Raw genomic sequence first — 6,064 nt, forward strand, 5'->3', positions numbered from 1 at the left:
GGGAGGTGTGTAACAAAAAGGAGGCTTGGTCAAGGACCGGGCCGCGGGGACACTAAGCCCCGAAATTATCTCGAGATAACCTCAAGATCTGTCTTGATGCTTCTCATAATTTTTGCATCATCAGCGAACTTTGAGAGGAATCAGTCTATACCCTCTGGAAGATCGTTTAAATATATAAGAAACAGGATGGGTCCAAGTACAGAGCCCTGTGGGACTCCGCTGGTGATTTCTCGCCACTCTGGTGTTCCCCCTTCACAGTAACTCGCAGTTTCCTGTTGCTTAAATACTCCTTTATCCACTGGAGCACCTTACCTCTTACTCCTGCCTGTTGCTCCAACTTTCGTAACTGCCTTTCATGGGATACTGTGTCAGACGCTTGACATCTAGCTAGATGCTCTATTCCAGATGGTAGTTGATCCACAGTATCCTCCAGATGGGTAACGTGTCAAAAGCTTTCTGACAGTCCAAGAAAAGGCAGTCTGCCCACCCTTCTCTTGCCTAATTTTTCTTGCTTGGTCATAGAATTCTATTAACCCATTGAGGCACGATTTACCATCTCTGAACCCATGCTGGTGGTGTGATACAAAGCTATTTCCCTCCAGATGATCTACGAGCCTTTACCTCACGATCTTCTCCATCACCTTGGATGGTATACAAGTTAGGGAAACTGGCCTGTAATTCAGTGCCTCTTCTTGCCTGTCACCCGTTTAGTATATTGGGACTATATTAGCTGTCTTCCAGCTTAACGGTAGGTCTGCTGTTTCTAGTGACCTGTTATACACCATAGTGTGTGCCACGCTTAGTGCTTCTGCACCTTATTTTAGTATCCATGGTGAGATTCCGGCAATTCCCAACAGTCTTTGTCACATTCAGCTCAAACAGATTCCTTTTGACCTCATCATTTGTGAGGACAAATTGGAGGATTTCAATGTTGCTTGGTTTACCACCTCATTTAGTGCAGGGGCTTCTTGTTCTTTTGTGAAGACCTGGAATCTTCAGTTCTTCACACACCTCTTGTCATTCTCCATGTATCTATTCTCCCCTTTTCTCAGCTTCATCACTTGTTCCTTCACCGCTGTTTTCCTCCTGATGTGGCTGTGGAGCAGCTTTGGTCGAGTCTTAGCTTTACTTGCGATGTCATTTTCATACTGTCTCTCTGCCTCTCTCCTTACTCTGAGGTACTCATTTCTTGTCCTCTGGTATTTCTCCATGCTCTCTGGCATTCTGTTATTCCTGTAGTTTATACATGTTCTTTTACTCACCTGCTTCGGTACCATACGTACCTAGTTGAACCATGGATTTTTCTGTTGCTTTTCACTTTCTCCTTTTGGACCGGGATAAATCTATCTGCTGCTTCCTGGCATTTCTGGGTGACATAGTCCATCACATCCTGTACATTCTTCTCTGAGTTCTGTTTATCATTGTATTCCCCTTAGGAAGTTCCTCATCTCATCATATTTTCCTCTTTGGTAATTTAGTCTTCCCTTCCAATCCCATGCTTGGATAGGTTATCCCTACCTCCACCAGATACTCAAATGTTAATATACTGTGGTCACTCATACCTATGGGGGCTTCAAATTTGACTTATCTTATTTCTGACTCATTCAAGGTGAATATCAGGTAAATTCTAGCTGGTTCGTCATTGCCTCTCATTCTTATGGGCTCCCTGACATGTTGGCTCAGAAAGTTTCTTGTTGCCACTTCCAAGAGTTTGGCTCTCCATGTATCTGCACCTCCATGTGGGTCTCCATTCTCCCCGTCTATCTTTCCATGGTTGAAATCGCTCATAATTAGAAGTCTGGAGCCATTAGTGCAGGCAGCTGAAGTTGCTCTATTATATTCTTGGTTGCCATGTTTCTCCTATCAAACTCCTGTCTAGGTCTTCTTGTCATTTAGTGGAGGGTTGTAAATGACTCTCACTATTGTCTTCGGTCCACCCACTGTCATTGTTCCTGTAATCTCTGAATCCGTCACAGCCTGGAATTTCCATCTCGTCAAAGCTCCAGTCCTTCCTTATCAGCAGGGCCACTCCTCCACCTCCTCTCCCTTCTCTTTCTTTCCTTACTATATAGTAGTCCGTTGGAAACAATGTCTGTTATGACTCCTGAGAATTTTGTTTCCGAGTCCTATTACATCTGGGTTTTCTTCCTGCACCCTTTCCGCCAGTTCGCTTGCTTTATTGGTAATCCCATTGATCTTTGAGTACATTACCTTGAAGCTCGCTTACCTATATCCATTTTCACCCTCCCTCCCTACAAGTGTAGGTAGTTGATCCATGGGCATTTCTACTTGGGTTGATACCTGGTTGATGGGGTTCTGGGAGTTCTTCTACTCCCCAAGCCCGGCCCGAGGCCAGGCTTGACTTGTGAGAGTTTGGTCCACCAGGCTGTTGCTTGGAGCGGCCCGCAGGCCCACATACCCACCACAGCCCGGTTGGTCCAGCACTCCTTGGAGGAATAAATCTAGTTTCCTCTTGAAAATGTCCACGGTTGTTCCGGCAATATTTCTTATGCTTGCTGGGAGGACGTTGAACAACCGCGGACCTCTGATGTTTATAACAGTGTTCTCTGATTGTGCCTATGGCACCTCTGCTCTTCACTGGTTCTATTCTACATTTTCTTCCATGTCGTTCACTTCAGTACGTTGTTATTTTACTGTGTAGATTTGGTACTTGGCCCTCCAGTATCTTCCAGGTGTATATTATTTGATATCTCTCTCGTCTTCTTTCTAGTGAGTACATTTGGAGGGCTTTGAGACGATCCCAATAATTTAGGTGCTTTATTGCGTCTATGCGTGCCGTATATGTTCTCTGTATTCCCTCTATTTCAGCAATCTCTCCTGCTCTGAAGGGGGAAGTGAGTACTGAGCAGTACTCAAGACGGGACAACACAAGTGACTTGAAGAGTACAACCATTGTGATGGGATCCCTGGATTTGAAAGTTCTCGTAATCCATCCTATCATTTTTCTGGCTGTCGCAATATTTGCTTGGTTATGCTCCTTAAACGTTAGGTCGTCAGACATTATTATTCCCAAATCCTTTACATGCTGTTTTCCTACTATGGGTACATTTGATTGTGTTTTGTACTCTGTATTATGTTTAAGGTCCTCATTTTTACCGTACCTGAGTACCTGGAATTTATCACTGTTAAACATCATGTTATTTTCTGATGCCCAGTCGAAAACTTTATTAATATCAGCTTGAAGTTTTTCAATGTCCTCAGCCGAGGTAATTTTCATACTGATTTTTGTGTTATCTGCAAAGGATGATACGAAGCTGTGACTTGTATTTTTGTCTATATCTGATATGAGAATAAGGAAAAGCAGCGGTGCAAGGACTGTACCCTGAGGTACAGAGCTTTTCACTGCACTTGGACTAGATTTTATATGGTTGACAGTTACTCGCTGAGTCCTGTTTGACAGAAAACCGAGTATCAGCGTCCTACTTTACCGGTTATTCCCATTGACTTCATTTTGTGTGCTATCACGCCATGGTCACATTTATCGAAAGCCTTTGTGAAGTCCGTGTATATCACATCAGCATTCTGTTTCTCTTCTAATGCCTCAGTGACTTTGTCGTAGTGCTCAAGTAGCTGTGAGAGGCACGATCTTCCCGCTCGAAATCCATGTTGGCCTGGGTTGTGAAGGTCATTGGTCTCCATGAAATTGGTGACCTGACTCCTAATCACTCTCTCAAATACTTTTATGATGTGCGATGTTAGTGCAACTGGTCTATAATTTTTTTCCAATGCTTTGCTCCCTCCTTTGTGTAGAGGGGCTATGTCTGCTACTTTAAGTGCATCTGGTATCTCCCCCGTGTCCAAGCTCTTCCTCCACACTATACTGAGTGCCTGTGCTACCGGCACTTTGCATTTCTTTATAAATATTGAATTCCACGAGTCTGGACCTGGGGCCGAGTGCATGGGCATGTTTTAAATTTCTTTTTCAAAATTTAGTGCGCTCGTGTTTATATCAGTTATATTTACAGGGGTTTGAATATCCCGCATAAAGAAATTGTCTGGATCTTCCACCTTCATGTTGTTTATTGGAGTGCTAAACATGTCCTCATACTGCTTTTTTAGGATTTCACTAATTTCTTTGTCATCCTCCGTGTATGAACCTTCACTTGTACGAATAGGTCCAATACTGGCAGTGGTTTTTGCTTTTGATTTCGCATATGAGAAGAAATATTTTGGATTTTTCTTTATTTCCTGAATGGCTTTCTGTTCTAACTGCCTTTCTTCAGTTTCATATGAGTGTTTCAATTTCCGCTCGATTTCTTCAATCTCCCTATTTAAATTATTCCTTCTTTGGCGGGAAATTCTTGTCTGAATAAGCAGTTCCGTTATTTTTTTCCTGCGTTTATAGTGTCGTCTGCGTTCTCTTTCTACGTTAGATCTCTTTCTGGCTTTCCTCAAAGGAACATGTTTCAGACAGACTTGATACGCTTCTGAAGTCAGTTTTTCTATTCCTTCTGTAGGACTTATATTACTTAGAACAGTTCCCCATGGAATGTTTGTAAGTTCCCTGTTTATTATCTCCCAGTCTATCCTTTTATTATTAAAATTGAATTTACTGAATAGCCCCTCTCGCTTTATCAACGTTTTAGGTCTATTCTGAGTATTGATGGTCGTTTGCACTTCGATGAGCTTGTGATCTGAATATGTGGTATCTGGTATCGTAATGTCTCTGATAATGTCTTCATTGTTCGTAAAGACCAGATCTAGAATATTTTCATTTCTCGTTGGCTCCGATATCTGCTGATTGAGTGAAAATTTGTCACAGAATCTAAGTAGTTCTCTAATCTGTGGTTGGTTAGGTCCTGATAGATTTCCTGGTATAATATTATTGTTTGCTATTTTCCACCTGACACTAGGCAAGTTGAAGTCACCTAGGAAGATAATATCAGGTATCGGGTTCTCCAAATTATCAAAGCTATTCTCTATTTTGCTTATCTGTTCTGTGAATTCCTCAGCCGTTGCATCTGGCAGTTTGTATATTAGTATAATCACTAAATTTATTTTCTCTACTTTTAACCCCAGTACCTCTACCACCTCATTTGAAACGTTAAGGAGCTCCGAGCATACAAGGTCTTCCCTAATATACAGACCCACTCCTCCATGTGACCTAATTTTCCTCTCACACCTGTATAGGTTATATCCTTGAATCCAGATCTCACTGTCCAACAATTCCCCTGCATGGGTTTCTGTGAAAGCTCCAAATACTGCATTTGACTCCGTGAGGAGGCCATTTATGAACTGTACTTTGTTGTTTGTTCTTGTTTTCAGTCCTTGTATGTTGGCAAAGATGAATGAGGTTACTCTATTAGCGATAGTTTGAATGGGAGACTTTTTCGGCAAGTCCATTATGCGTGGACATAATGAGTTTGTTCTGACCAGTACTGATTGTTGTAGGGCAGTTTTCTGTCGTAGTTGTAGTTCCCTTTCGGTGGGTAATTGTATCTGTAATTCTGGAATGCAAGTGGATCTGGCATCCAGTTCCATACACTCTCCATGCTGCTCCTTTTGAATTCTCTGCCGGTCTGGTATAAAAAATTTATAGAGTTTCCTCCAAATTCATTATCCTGCTTGCCACTCTTTATGTAGCGTTCCGTGCCTTTCACGTGAAAGTGTGGGCAGCTGAGGTCATAGCATTTTCTGTCCTCCAGTGAGGTTTGGTACATGTCAGGATGGAAAAACCTACATATTGATCCAAATCGACACTCACCTTTCCTAAGCATATTTAAACATTTTTTGGGATGTTGGTAACTGCATTCTAATCCTTTCTTATTACCAGCATATCTATGTCTGCATATGCCCTTTGCATAAAATTTGCATAAGTCTGTCCTTCTGTTCTGAATTGCTCTATCGGGAACCGTTGTAGTGTCTGTACCTATCGAGCTGTCAGTGCTGTCTGTTACACTTTCTAGTTTACTGTCATCTACATCCTGGCCTACTGAGTCAGAGTTTACAACTTCCTGAGTTTCAGCCTCAGTTTCATCCCTGACTATATCCTCCGCCCCTTGTATATTAGAATTGTTGTTCCTTTCCCACTCCTTCTGGATGG

The sequence above is a fragment of the Procambarus clarkii genome, unplaced genomic scaffold (genome assembly GCF_040958095.1).
Source record: "Procambarus clarkii isolate CNS0578487 unplaced genomic scaffold, FALCON_Pclarkii_2.0 HiC_scaffold_99, whole genome shotgun sequence".
Lineage (NCBI taxonomy): Eukaryota > Metazoa > Arthropoda > Malacostraca > Decapoda > Cambaridae > Procambarus > Procambarus clarkii.